This window comes from Nothobranchius furzeri, chromosome 10 (assembly GCF_043380555.1).
Source record: "Nothobranchius furzeri strain GRZ-AD chromosome 10, NfurGRZ-RIMD1, whole genome shotgun sequence".
NCBI classification, from domain to species: domain Eukaryota; kingdom Metazoa; phylum Chordata; class Actinopteri; order Cyprinodontiformes; family Nothobranchiidae; genus Nothobranchius; species Nothobranchius furzeri.
Window position 1 is genome coordinate 71,975,007 of NC_091750.1, and position 14,709 is coordinate 71,989,715.

Below are 14,709 nucleotides of genomic sequence, written 5' to 3' on the forward strand. Positions count from 1 at the left end.
GCAAGGAAGCTACCCTCTTGTCCCCCGGTGTAAACCCCAACACACAGGCAGAGAGTCTCGGGGCTAACAAAAAGCCAACACCAGCCCTCCGCCTCTCACCCGGAGCAACTCCAGCAAAGTAGAGTGTCCAACCCCTCTCCAGGTCTCGGGTTCCAGAGCCAATGCAATGTGTCGAGGTGAGTCCGACTATATCTAGCCGGTACCGCTCAACCTCTGCCACAAGCTCCGGCTCCTTCCCCGCCAGCGAGGTGACGTTCCATGTCCCAAAAACTAGTTTTCTTGTCCGGGGATTGGACCGCCAAGGCTCCCGCCTTGGTCTGCCACCCGATTCGCATTGCACCGGACCCTTCATGTTCCTCCTGCGGGTGGTGGGTCCACAGTTGGACGAGCCCATGTATCCGGTTCGGGCTGGGCCCGGCCGGGCCCCATGGGCGAAAGCCCGGCCACCAGGCGCTCGCTCACGGGCCCCAACCCCAGGCCTGGCTCCAGGGTGGGACCCCGGTAACCCTCCGGGCCGGGTACTCCGACTCTTCGTTTTAACCACCATGAAAGATCCTTCGAACCGTTCTTTGTCTCACCCTTCACCTAAGACCAATTTGTCATGGGAGACCCTACCAGGGGCACTAAGTGCCCCAGACAACATAGCTCTTAGGATCATTAGGGCACTCAAACTCCTCCACCACGATAAGGTGACGGTTCAAGGAGGAGCAATTCAGTTGTGAAACAAATAAATGTAAACATAATTTTCTTTCATTCTAGCTCCGGAGTCCTTATCCAAAAACGTCAGAGAAACATCGACTCAGCTTCGTTTTCTGGAATCTCTTTTGTATCTGAGCTCAAACAGAAAACCTCAGCTTCTCACTAAGCTTCATGAAGAAAAAATCTGAACGTCTCGCCGGACCAGGACAACGGAGGACCTTCAGGTGCTGGTTTTATTGGTCTGTGACCCCATAAAGCTGAAAGCTCAGAGGACGTTTTCTCATGACCAAGACTAACACGAGAATATTTCAAGTCCTGGGTTCTTCTCGTTTCTTTATCAACACTTTTCATTGTTCTCTCCATTTCCCTGCTGTTTCTCTTCTGTTGAAAGTCTCTGTTGGAAGCAGCTTGTTGATGGTTGTGACAGAAAAACTCAACAATGCAACAAACATTTTCACCTTAAAATCTTGATTTCTTCCCTTTTTTCTCTCTGTTTGGCTCCATTTGGGCGTTTCTGCCTCTCCGTCCTTCTCTGAAGCATGTTAATCAGCTGCTGGCGTCTGGATCTGGTGCTACTTTGGTCACATCTCATGCAAATGCTGCAACAGAACCAGTAGACACACGTTTGGTCAAATAAAGACTAAATAAAGCCGTTCTTTGGCAGCGTGTTGATTCCTTGGAGCTTTGCCAATAAGGCCGTGGTGTGAATGATGAGTTGAAACAACCAGTTAGTAAAGTGGTCATTTTTCACCGCCTCGTTCCAAGGTTCACTAGTCAGGCATACATCATACAGTCCATCAGCAGCACCCTTAACCAAGGTGACTTATGTCCTGATTTACAACATTCATCAGAATTATTCAGCGTCTTTGACAAACAAATCGATGCAGGTTCTTTGGTCCCACACAAACATCTGAGTGGTTCAGAGCAGGAGGCTGTAGATCAGGAGGCTCTAGACCACACGTGTCAGATACAAGGCCCGCGGGCCAGATGTGGCCCGTGGAGCATTTTTATGTGGCCTGCGAGATAAATATCAAAAATATATTAAAACTGACACGCTGGCCGATTTTACCGCAAAGATTACAACTCCCATGATGCTTTGCGGCATTAGTGCGGAGCCGAAGCGCCCCCTCCTTTGTGTTTTTTCCAGCGTCTGCTGCCGGTGTCTGCAGCTCCGCTGTCTCGGACAAACTAAACACTCCTCTCACTCAGCGCCGAGTTCACTCAGCTATTTGCCGACTCTGAAGCCCAGAAACGGAGATTTTAACCGCTCAGTAATGTGTTCACGACTGAAAGAGAAAGTTTTCCAACTAACGTCCAGACAGAGCCGATATAACTCCAGCGAGCAGCGACACGCTCAGACCAGCATGACTCTGTGGCTGCTGTAGTTTTTATTTTTCCTCCCCAACACACAACAACGTGGTCAAGCTGCTCAGACATGTTCAGCAGCATGAACCTATGTGAGCACCTGTTGTCATCTAATGTTGTCATTATGATGATGAAGATGAACAAAACAACAGGAGTCTCCTCCTCAGCTCAGGCAGGTATCTGGCTGGGACAGGTGAGCATCACAGTAAACCAGTGGAGCAAAAAAGGAGAATAAAAATACGAAAAATGAATAAACAACAAGAAAGCATAAATCCTGAATAGATTTTAAAAATGCTGATTATACCACAAGTAATGAATACCACTGATGCCTTTTATTTAAAACTGACTTGCTCATGTGTCATTTGGTTATTCCACATTCAGTGTTAATGCAGAAATATGTTTGTTTCCAAATTAAAAGGTTCAAAATTGCATATATGTTGATAAAGAAAATGTGCTTATTTGCCGTCACTTTTTCAAAAAATATTGTTCGGCCCTTGACTCCGTCCAGCACCAACAGCGGAGCCAGCCAGCTTCATGGGGTCATCAGAGTCGACTAAGGAAGTCAAGAGTGAATTCACTAAATTTCTAAAAATATGTGAGAGTTCTTAGAGGAGAGACAGCATGACTTCTTTCTATAGCTGATACCAAACATGGCCATGAAGTTCTTTGCTCTAAACCCCTCTCACTTAAAGGCATTGCTGCAGTTTTATTCTTGACACTTTCAGGACCTTCCAGAATGAGCCGTATCAGGGTTACTTCACTTTAGGAAAACAATCTGTTGCTGGCCACACCCACCCACTGCCCACGCAGGCTGCTATGAGCTGAGAAGCTCCGATATCCAGGAGGGGCTCAGAGTAGAGCTGCTGTTCCTCCAGCAGCAGCTCTTTCTTGCACGTGAGATATAGTTGTATTCTAATTTCCATGTTTGTGACATCACAAACATGGACTTTTAAAAACAGATCATTTTAGAAATATGATTCCTGAAACCAAACACAGAGATGGATGGACGGATGTTTAACAGAGGAGGTAGAGACCCGCATGGAAGCACAATAAGATTCAACGGGTGAGTTTATTTACGTCATGGGAAATTTCCTAGATAAATGTGACTGTTTGACTTCTTAAACTCATCGAGATTTCTTCTCAAATCCTTCTGAGATTAATCTGTAATATGTCTGGAATCCATTAGGGGTTCAGATTTGGCCAGCTAGTGATTAAAATGACACTAAATTAGAAACAAATTGACCTGAGGATCGTGTCTACTACTCACAGATGGATCTGTTGAGTAAAGCCTGATTCATGCTTCTCTGTCTGCGTCAGTGCGGAAACACGCAACGTCCCTGCTGGCCTGCCGGAGAGCTCCGCAAGGACGGACGGAGTCCAGCTCTCTTTTCTAAACATCTGTCAGTCGAGACGGACAACGCAAGCTTGTGATTGGTCAGGACGCCACTGTCGTCTACACCGCCGCCATTGCGTCCTCAAAAACATAAAGAGAGCCAAGGATAACAAGCGGCAGACACGGAGAAACTTGAAGAATACCTCGCGAAAAAACTCTAAAAACATGAACGTTTAATTCTCCCATGACTGGAGGAGTGAAAAGATGCGCAGCAAGCGTTTTATTTGTGGACGAAAATGACAGGAAACGTGGGTTTAGAGGTGGCGAGTGCATGAAGAGGTGGAGGAGAATGAGAGATAAATATGTCTGTGTTAAAAAGTCTCTTATATACAAAAACACAATATAAACACACAATCTTGGACCGATACATGACAGGATACCACAGAACAGCGCTACGCCCTCTGGTGTCCTTTCCGGGCAATTGCTTTGCAACACTATCCAGGAGGCGGAGAAGTATGAGAGCAAAACGCTTTCGTCAATCCGTGCGTGTCTGTCCCTCGTGGAGCTGACGGAGAAGCATGAAAAAGGCTTTAATGCAATGCATTATGGGATGTTCTGCTCAACAACTGCCACAAAGCACTACATCGTAAGTTCCTCTACCAAAGGATCACAGTGCAGGGAGACAGCTGATGCACACAGCCCAGAGGGTTTGTTTGCTAACACATGCGCATATAAACACACGTGTGAAAAAACGACTAAACTAATAGAAACTTTAGATAAAAACTGTGACTCAGTGCAGTTTACTACACGATGACCAAAACCACACAAACAGCAGGAAGATGGGAGATCAGATCATGTTGTTGATCCGTCTTTTCATTTATGGTGAAGGGGAGTGTTCTGTCTGAAAGTAATCAGAGTAAAAGTGAAAGTCACTCAGAATTTAAACAACCTTTTCATTGGTTTTCGGTCCGACTGACATCACCTCCAGCTCTCCAGCAGATCTTTACTCCAGCCCAGTCAAGAACTGGTGTGGTGCCGCAGCCAGTCTGACATAAAACCAGAGAGTGAGCCAACAATAGAGATCAGGAGCTGATTCCTTCCTGCTGGGGCTGTGGCTGTGGTGATGGTGGTGGTAGTGGAGGTTGGGCGGAGTGGGGGGAGGAGGGGGGGGGGCATAAAAAAAAGAATCAACCATTACACCTAACTTTAATTTTAGATGCAATAAAAAATCACAGCTTCTATTTTTGGAGCGAACGTTTCTACTCGACTTTGGCTTTGTAGCTTTTTCTGATTTAACCCCCACCTCCGTATAATCCCATCTGACCCAGTCTTTGCTATTTTTGGGTCATAATTCTGCAAACCCACCTCCTCTGGGGACAGATTTATAATTGTTGTTGCGTCTCCAGCTAGCCATGACAGCGTTTCCTCGGAGCATTAATTCATCCTCAGACATATTAAAAACCTTTAGTCGCTTTGGTTCTGGTGGAGTTATGGTTTCATGTGGCCCAGATACACAAATCTGAAACACTCTGATCCGAACCGGCCCGTGCAGACTCTCTGAACGGTGGGGCGAGGAGTGATAATTGGTGCAGGACCAGATCCGTCTCTGTTTACGGACATTAGGGAAGTGGATTTACAACGCCGCCGTTCACGGACTCCTCCTGGCCTCCACCTCTCCTTGTGTATTTATGCAATGTGACTCATGATTTAATCTATTTGCTTCACTTACAGTTTGTAATCAAAAGCCCATCAGCTCGCTTGCAGCTCTTCTAACCTTCAGATGAACCTTTTTTGTGTTTGCTCTTCTCTGCAAGACAAATCAGGCCGTCACCGTTTTTCTCTGCTAATGCAACTGTCACAATCACTCAGTGACACTCGGAGATGAAGTTTAGAAAACGTGCAAACGACAGACGAGACCCGAGTCTGGGTTTATTTAGAAACGGCTTTGAAGCCACAAACACCCAAAAAAAGACCAGAGTAAAAAAAACAATCAAACCCCATCTGTCATCAGTCGACATAAAATGCTTCCTGTTTTTATTCAACATTCATTTTTATTCCTTTTTTCATTAAAAATTCATGTCAAACTCTGTTTCGCTCTATGTTTTCAGATGTTTCCCTTCATGCATTAATCTTTTAGTGACACTGCAAATATATCAAACACATTTGTCTCCCTGATATTGAACAGAAACAATTTTTAAAACAATATTGTATTGGTTAATGCAACGTAGCATTAGCCACTGTAGCTACATTAAATATGGAGGATGAATGCTCGGGGAGAACATACTAACTCCACGCAGAAAGGCAGAAGCCGAGATTCAAACCTGCTACCTGCTACCAGCCGCACCACCATGCAGACAATAACTGGAGTGTGTTTGCGTTTCTGCACCAGTTGCTGCAGCTCCTGGTGCTTTTTCAGATTAATACTGAAATAAGGTGGTTTTGTTTACAGTTTAAAACCTCACCTGCAGAGCTGGATTCTCCCAGGTAAGGTTCATGATTAATGACCAGGTGCTAATAATTTATAGTAAATCTGCCTCTTGGTTTGGATCACACTTAAAACTGGAGTGAAGAATGTTTTCTGACACAATTCTGTCTGACTGGATCAGAACATCTGTCACAAACTGATTCAGGGTCCTGACTCGCTCGGTTGCAGGATCGTTGCAGGAGACAGCACGAACCCGTCCAGGTGCTAGCGTCACCGTTTGGGTTAGAAGCAGCGTGCGGCCGTAAGCAACCGGCATCTCAGTGTGTGTTCTTCGTTTATTTCAGGTTGATGTTGTGCAGAAGCCCTGGATCTGCCTCCTGCAGCCGTTGTTCTCCTGCTGCTCTTTACGGGTTGTACACGACTTCAAAGCGGATGCACTGACCCGCTTCCCTCTCAGCACTTCTCCCATTCGTTTGTGCTCAGATATTTAAAGACATCAAATGCATGTGAGGCCCTGACAATTAGCGAGGACGGTTGCTGGGTAATTAGTGGAAAGGAAGCCAACTCTCAGATTTCCCCTGCTCCCACAACGAGAAGCACCCCCCAAGCCGACTCTCACACTTAGCAACAAAAAGCTCACAAACACACAGAGATGTGCTGACAAAACAAATTTTTTATACCAAATGCACAATTCTTTTAAATGTATGCAGGTTGTGCTCTCTGCTAATTGGGCAGAAGAGAGAGAGAGATGGAGCAAAACAACAAAAAACAAACGAATATGTAAGGAGAGATGCCAAAGGAGGTAATTATGGAGTAAAAAAGAAACTTAAAGAAGGAAAAAGGACAAGAAAAAAAATATTAAACCAGATGTTAAATCTAATATAAGCACAACCTACTTTAAATATGACAACACACACACATTACCATCTGTGCTGCTAATTAGCTGCATGCTAACACCCCTAACTCTGAAACTGCTAGTTCTCTGATTAAATCCCTGCTAACATTCAGACAGGCTGTGTTTTAATTAAACTTAGGAGAAGCTAATGTCACAAAATAAACAGGAGAAGGAGATCCGAGGAAGACAGAAACGCGTTAGCATGTGTAGCAGCTATGCTGCGTTTAGGGACAGTGGGAAAGAAAACGCTCGTGTGGCCTTTACAGTTTGGGATTATACAAAGTTAGGCTAAAAGTGGATGTACATTTATAACGTATTAACCTTTAGGGTCAGATTCATTTAAGATGGATGCCACAGCTAATTAGCGTTAGCCAAAACACAAACGGCTTAAAATCTTTCAATTTTACGAATGTTTAGCTAAATCTCGGTGTTGAAGTAGCAAAGACAAGTTCCTTATTTACAACAAAACAACATTAAGGTAAATCTTTAGCGTTAAAGCAGGAGTTGAACTCGTCGGTCAGCTAAACATCTCCAGAACCACGGGACTGATTTCAAGGCATCGTCACATTGTGTTTTCCCTCAGTCTGAATCAGTTCATAACTTGCAGTTTCTCTGCTGATTGGTCAGATAGTCTAGGGGCGGGGCTACCAGATGTAAAGTGAGGAGGAAGAAGGTTGTTGGTTCTGATCCTGAGCTAGCCAGGGTCCGCATCCTCCTGAGCTCACATTTTAAAGCTGATTACGTCGCAGTAAAGCGACAAGACCGTACAAATTCAAGACATACTCAAAATGCGTTCTCATGGACGGGTCTGGTGTGTCGTCCTGGGCAGCGGCTATCCCAGAAGGCTGAGCGGGAGATTTTAGTTCTTGTGCTAATAGCAGACAAACATGGAGAGGATAACGGTTTTAGTATTTTAACATCTGGCTGTAAAACGGGGTTGTGTTAAGAGTTGGGCGTTTGCATATTTGTTCTTTAAAGCTAGTACATTTTATCAAAAACAATAAAACACTCGTAAACAAGCTAGTACAATGTTTTCTGTACTTCTTTGTGTATTACTGCTTAAGTTCGGTTTACCTTCTGTTGCCTAGGGTTAGGGTTAGGGTCACGTTGCCTATATGCTGAAGGAGGGGTGGGAATAAATATGAATGCTGGGCCATCCCATTTTAGCAGCTGAGGAAGGACCTCAGGACCTGAGTCCTCAGGTGAATGCCTGGATTCACAATAAAAATATTTTATAAAATGTAGTTTAATATTTAAATGCATCTATTGACATATTATTTATTTAAAATCTGGACTATTTTACAGTGACATTTTTGGTGCTATACTTTGAGTTCAACCTATAATACTTTACACTTTTGACATTTTAGATCAATGCAGCGCTCCAATAAGATCACAGGGACAAAATGTGTTTAACCAGAACCTCTGAATAGTTTTACTCGTGTTCAGGAGCCCGATCGGCATCTTCCTGTTCGCAGAACGCATAAAACCACAGTAAGGAACTGGAGCTTGATGTCGGCGAAGTGGAAACGTGTGCTTTCCTTTATGAGCAGGCGCAGAACAGAGTAGAAACAAACAGAAGTTGTTGGCCTTATTTAGAGTAAAAAGACCCCGACGGAGGTATAAAATGAGCGTAAACTCAGAGAAGTAGGTGGCTTGGTGTCACTCTGATGCTTCGCTGCACCTGGCTGAGAAATGAAGACACGTATGAAACATTCCCACTTTCCAACCGTGAGCAAGAAGGGGCTTCAGCTTCTGTTCATTTCTCCTCCAGACTCTAGCTGTGCTGAATCTATCGGCTCTCTGCCCTCCGGGGTTTCTCCAGAACAGGGTTGTTTCAGAGAAAACATTTCCCAGCATTAGTGCGGCTCCTCCTGCAGGAAAACCAGGTCCAAACCAACAAAGCATGGAACAGACTAAACGTTGATGAGGACATTAATTTAGACGTCCTACCTAGAGAGGAAATGTCATCAGGCAGAGCAGATGCACCCTAACCCTAACCAACAGGTCATCACTGGGCTTCTGCGGAGTCGGAGGATGTTGATTCAGGTGTGTTGGAGTGAGAACGCATCTAAAGCTTGAGGGGCTGTGGTCCTCCAGGACAGATGTTCCTCTTTTATCCACCTCAGTGGTACCCATAGACTTTTCTGACTAAATTATGTTTAATGTTCCCATTGGTGGGCGGAGCTAAAAGAAGTAAAAATGTGACAGCTTCACCTAGGTGTGCTTCGTTGTCTTCATGTTCCTCAGATTAAAGCCCAAAGGTCAACCCGTTTCAGGCGTTGCTGACTTTTGAGCATCTGGAACTTGTGGTCTCCCCACCTTGTAACACAAACCCAGGTGTCATACCACCCTCCAGATTTACTCCAGATTACAGCTGGATTATAGCTTCCTGTGTCTCTTTAGACCAAACAAGGACACAGGAGGCTGTCAGACCTCTAAAATGGGTTGATTTGCTGGAGGACGAGGCAGTCTGTCCTCTGGCTCCTAATCAACTTTCAGACGACGTCCTCTGAGCTCTAATGCAGTTACGTGGCTCCTGTTTGTGTTTGTGGGCCCGTTTTTCGCCTGAATGATTCGTAAATGCTTTCTGAGGTGAAGGGGGAGTCGAGTGGAGAAACTTCTCAGGGTTCTGCTCGCAAGTGAATCACGACAGCTTTCACTAAACCTCCACCACCATGGAGGGAAGTGCCCATTTCAAAACAAACAACCAGCGTTCAGCTCTGAAGATAAAAATTATTTTATTCCGGGTGCAGCTCCAAACTGAGGGAACAATTTCAGATTCTTCACAGAGACGTGGCTCAACTTTTTCCTGATTATTTTCTGAAACTCCTGGGGTCTCATTCATAAAGCTTGCTTACGCACAAAACGGGGTCGCAAGACTGCATAAGCAACTTTCCACACAAATTTTGGGATTTATTTTTGAAAATGTAGTGGAAAAATGTGTGCAACTTTAAGCTGACTAAGGACCTTGCTTACACACATTTTGGACATGGAGAGCACCTGCAGTCATGGACGTAATTTTGGGGGGGGGACATGCCCCCACACACACACACTTTTTCCAAAGTCAAGTTTGGACCCCTGCACTTTTTACCACCCACAAACAACATTACGCTATATTAAATTGACACTGGTTGAGCTCTAGGACCAAGCGGAAAACAACCGTTTGTGTTGAAGCCTGTTTCCCATTAGAGCATACTGAAGATACCCCCCCCCCCCCCCCCCCCGTGTCCCCACACTTCTAAAGTGAAAATTACATCCATGCCTGCGGTGCTGCTGCTGAGAAGGATAATATGATGAATTCCAGCAGCATTATCACTTGTACTGCTTTGTGTCACACAAAACCAACAAACTGGCTGAGCTGTGACCCTTGGTGACAAATTACAAAATAAAACAGGAGGGAAACCGACTTAGTTGCTCACTTTGCAAAAATGAAACAGGAAGTAAACTCAGCTGAATGTATACTTTTCCAAAAGTAAATCAGAAAATAAAGTTACACTAGTCTCGGAGGAAATTCAAAAGTCAAACATGGCCGACAACTAAAGTAATTATGATCCACGATATATTCCTAAAACGAAAAACTCAAAGGATTCTAGCCAAACCTGAGAAATCTTCAGTCAGCTGTAGAGAGGTGGTTAGTTGGTTGTATTCTATGACTTTATCACTAGGTGGCACCAAACGCTGAAATCTATGATTATTAAACTGTAAAAAAAAACCTTGAAATTATTTGATAATCACAAAAACCTTTGGAAAATCTAATTTTTTAGTTCAAAACACTAAATGTGACCAATGTGATGTAAACAAAGCTTTTATTTAACAAACCTAAATTTACTTTAATTTTTCTATTTTGTTTCATAGCTTTTGACGTTCTCTGTTGACATCAGCAAATTAATTTCTGCTGCCTACTTGTTCAGTATGTAACAAAAAAGTGTGAGCTGCAGTGAAAGCCCAAAGGAACGAAGCTGGAGAAGCTTTCCTTTTACTCATTTGATGAATAAAACATGACAATGGATACAAGATTTAATTAAATCATTTGTTTCGTTAAATGCTGAATAAAAAGGTTGAAAAAGAAGAATTTCAGCTTGTTTCAACCTAAAAACATCCTCAAACATGATTAAAAGTTGGTTTGTTTATAATTTCTCATGTGGTGTGTTTTGGGTTTCAAACACACACACACACACACACACACACACACACACACACACACACACACACACACACACACACACACACCGAGTTTGCATCAGTGACACAAATGTTCGGGAGTTTTCTGATGTTTCGAGTCGAAGCGCTCAGCGTGCTCACATCTCAGGCTAAAGACGACAGCTGGAAGTCATCCATGGATATTTATGGAGCAAATTATTTCAGCGGGGAAAATGTTCAGGGACGAGACATCAGCTGATGTTCAGACAAACGGGTAAAACCAAACTGGGAGTGAGCTTTCAGGCTCCTCTCACAGGTAAACGGGTCAGTGGCTCCATGTTGAATCAGCTCTTAGTGAAGAAGCTCCAAATTCCTGAAGCCCTGAACGCACCCGCAGACGACAGGTTGAGGTTCTGCCTGACTGGTTCTAGAACCAAACACACAGATCCTGATCTGATCAGGATGCAGAGCAGGTGCTCACACGGTTCAGACCCAATTACCCGCTCCAGACGAGGAGGAGGAGGAGGAACACAAACCCACCGCAGACCCAGAGATTCTGGTTCAGGGTTTAAAACCACAAACTCTGGAAGTGTTCAAACACTAAACAGAAACAGTTTAAACCCACTAAAGACATTAAAAACTCTACATTTATAAATGAAGCTCAATTTATCTAGAAAATCTGGTAAGTTTGCAGCAGAAATGGAGAAGAACCAACTGATGCTGGAGGGAAAATAACCAGACACAGCTAAAAACTGCTGCTTCCAGTTTTACACAGGAAACAGTTAAAAAACAAGTAAATAAAACAAACAAAACAAGTCTCGTAAAAATAAAGACCAGATCAACAACAACAAAGCAAAACTTAGACATTTTAGTCCAGAACAAACTAGTGAGACATGAAAACACCAAATATTAATGTTACACAAAAATAGTCAATAACTGACTAATGAAACCAGATTCTTTAGGGAATATCGTCCATCCATCCATTTTATTCCACTTATCCGGAGTCTGGTCGCAGTGGCAACAGCCTAGGCTCAGACTTCCCTCTCCCCAGCCACTTGGGCCAGCTCCTCCGGGGAATCCCAAGGCGTTCCCTGGCCAGGTGAGAGACATAGTCCCTCCATCATGTCCTGGGTCTACCTTTAGGTCTCCTCCCGGTTGGACGTGCCCAGAAAACCTCACCAGGGAGGCATTCAGGAGGCATCCTGACCAGATGCCCATGCCATCTCAACTGGCTCCTCTCGATGTGGAGGAGCAGCGGGTCTACTCTGAGCCCCTCCCGGATGACCGAGCTTCTCACCCTATCTCTAAGGGAGAGCCCAGACACTCTGTGGAGAAAACTCATATCAGCCGCTTGTATCCGTGATCTCGTTCTTTCGGTCACTACCCAAAGCTCGTGACCATAGGTGAGGGTAGGAACGTAGATCGACCGGTAAATTGAGAGCGTCGCCTTCCGGCTCAGCTCTCTCTTCACCACGACAGACCGGTACAACACCCGCATCACTGCAGATGCAGCACCAATCCTCCTGTCGATCTCACGCTCCAGTTTTCCCTCACTCGTGAACAAGACCCCGAGATACTTAAACTCCTCCACTTGGGGCAAGACCTCAACCCTGACCCGGAGAAGGCATTCTACCCTTTTCCTACTCAGAATGTGGGAATATCAACCAAAACAAAAAATAAAATAAATGTTTCTTTAAATGAGAAAAAATAGAAACTGATGGTCTGAAGAAAATCCTCCCACATTCAACCAAACATCTGTTGTTCCACATAAGTAGCAGCCAAACCTGAGTCTCAATGTTTTCTTTCAAAAATGATCAGAATTAAACCAGAAACTGATAAAAAAACTCAAGATTTTCTTTTTATGAGTTTGAACCATCAAATACAAATTCTAAAACAATTAAGAAATTCATAATCAGAAATGGTTTTATGGCAATTAATGAACAATAAAATTTAATTATTTACAGTATTAAACACATCTTTCTGTAATTATTTATAAAACAGCTGAAAAGAACAGAAATATCAAATCTATATAAAAAAACTGAATTTAATTACCTAAAGATAACCAACAAAAACAAAAGTAAGTTTTATTCAAGAAAAGAAAAGAACTCGCTAACTGAGGCTAAGTTTTCATTTAGGAAAAATCCTGAAATTTTCAACAAGAAGCAACAAAATGAGCAAAACACAATTTTAAGATTGATTCTCAACAGCATCATTGCCCAAAAACTAAATATTCATTTACAAACCAGAAGATGCAAAAAGATTAATCTAGAATCCAAACTCTAGAAGCCACCGTCAGATGAGGCCACGTTACATTTATTATAGAAAATCTAGTTTCTGTAAACCAGGAGCAGCTAAAACAATCCAGACCAAATAAACAACTAAAACAATCTGCTATCCTGACACCAGACATGTAGAACAGCCAAGAAAAAACACCTGAATCTTTCTGAGTGAAGCTGGGTTTAGCTCAGAAAATCTCTCGACGTTCCACAAAAACAGCCAAATCTCTCATGGAAAAATCAGTTTTCATCATGAAAACAGCCGAGAACAGAAACGATGTCCTCTACAGACCCAACGTCAGCCAAAACTACCCAGAAACAAACTACATCCTCATTTTTACAAAACCAACTTTGATCATCAGCCTGAGTGATGATTCCTGATCTGGGATGAACAGGACCAACTCGGAGATCGGTGGTTCTGCAGCAGCGCTCCAGTCTGAGCAGACACACGGAGAGGCTGGATGATGCATAGCAAACAGGACGGAGCAGCGGCTGTAATGACTAGTCACACGGAGCTGGATGCATTTTCACCAAAGAGCCTAAAAACCACCAGAAAGGAACCGGAGCCCGATCCCTGATCAGAGCAGGAAGTCAACAGGAATGCTGCCTTACCTCTCAGGCTGACGCTGAAGTCGGTCACCATCCACTTCCCAAATCCAAAAAACAAACTCCCAAATCTCTTCTGTGATTCCGGGAGAATCTCAGCTCTGCTTCAGAGGCTGGGGTCCAGCAGAACCAGAATCGCTCGGTTCATTTCCCGGAGCGTGACAGGTGCCTCTGACATCCTTCAGACTGCGATGGTACCAGGACAGAGAGGAGCGCAGCAGCACTGGCAGGTGTAGAAATAATATTCCCAAACGTGTGAAGAGCTCCACATCCTCCAGCGTGAGCCAAGCGGGAAGATCCAGAGCAGCAGAACCACAAACCCAAATGAAGCACCTTCTCTGAAGCTTAAATCCTCCTTAGATGAGCTGAAGCTCGGCAGGAGGCAGGCAGAGGAGCGCAGCGCGAGGAGGAGAGGTGCTGTTGCATCAACATCCCTCAGAGACTAGTTTCTCTTCTTCAGAGCAGGGAAGGAAAAGAAGGGAATCAGTGCCGGCATCATCTCCACTACCAAGTCTGCAGAAGGTGGGCATGTGTGTGTGCATATGTGTGTGTGTGTGTGTGTGTGTGTGTGTGTGTGTGTTTGTGCATGTGTGTGTAAGTGTGTGTGCAGGCAGAGAGAGGAGAGCTGAGAGGAGACGAACAGGCAGGAGGCTGCGAGCGCAAGTGGAGTCAGGGAGGGAAGTGAGAGGATGGGATGCTGAGAGGAGGAGGAGGAGGAGAGAGAGAGAGAGAGAGAGAGAGAGAGAGAGAGAGAGAGAGAGAGAGAGAGAGAGAGAGAGAGAGAGAGAGAGGAAAGCTGTAAGAGACTATGCACACACACACACACACACACACACACACACACACACACACACACACACACTGAAGCGAGGAGGTGGAGTTTCGGTGCAGTAAAGGAGGAGGGACGCCTGAACGAACACATTCAGGAGCAGAGCGGAGTGGAGCAGGAGGACATCGGGGTGTTGGAGAT

At 44.4% G+C, this 14,709-nt stretch overlaps 1 protein-coding gene across 1 annotated transcript in view; it reads right to left on the minus strand.

The window, feature by feature from the left end:
- Positions 1-14,413, minus strand: part of sgcd (sarcoglycan, delta (dystrophin-associated glycoprotein)) — a 381,774-nt gene extending 367,361 nt beyond the window's left edge. The window contains exon 1 of the mRNA XM_054730942.2: positions 13,746-14,413. The gene's annotated coding sequence lies outside the window, so the exon portion shown is untranslated. The remainder of the gene's footprint in view (positions 1-13,745) is intronic.
- Positions 14,414-14,709: the final 296 nt, after the last annotated feature.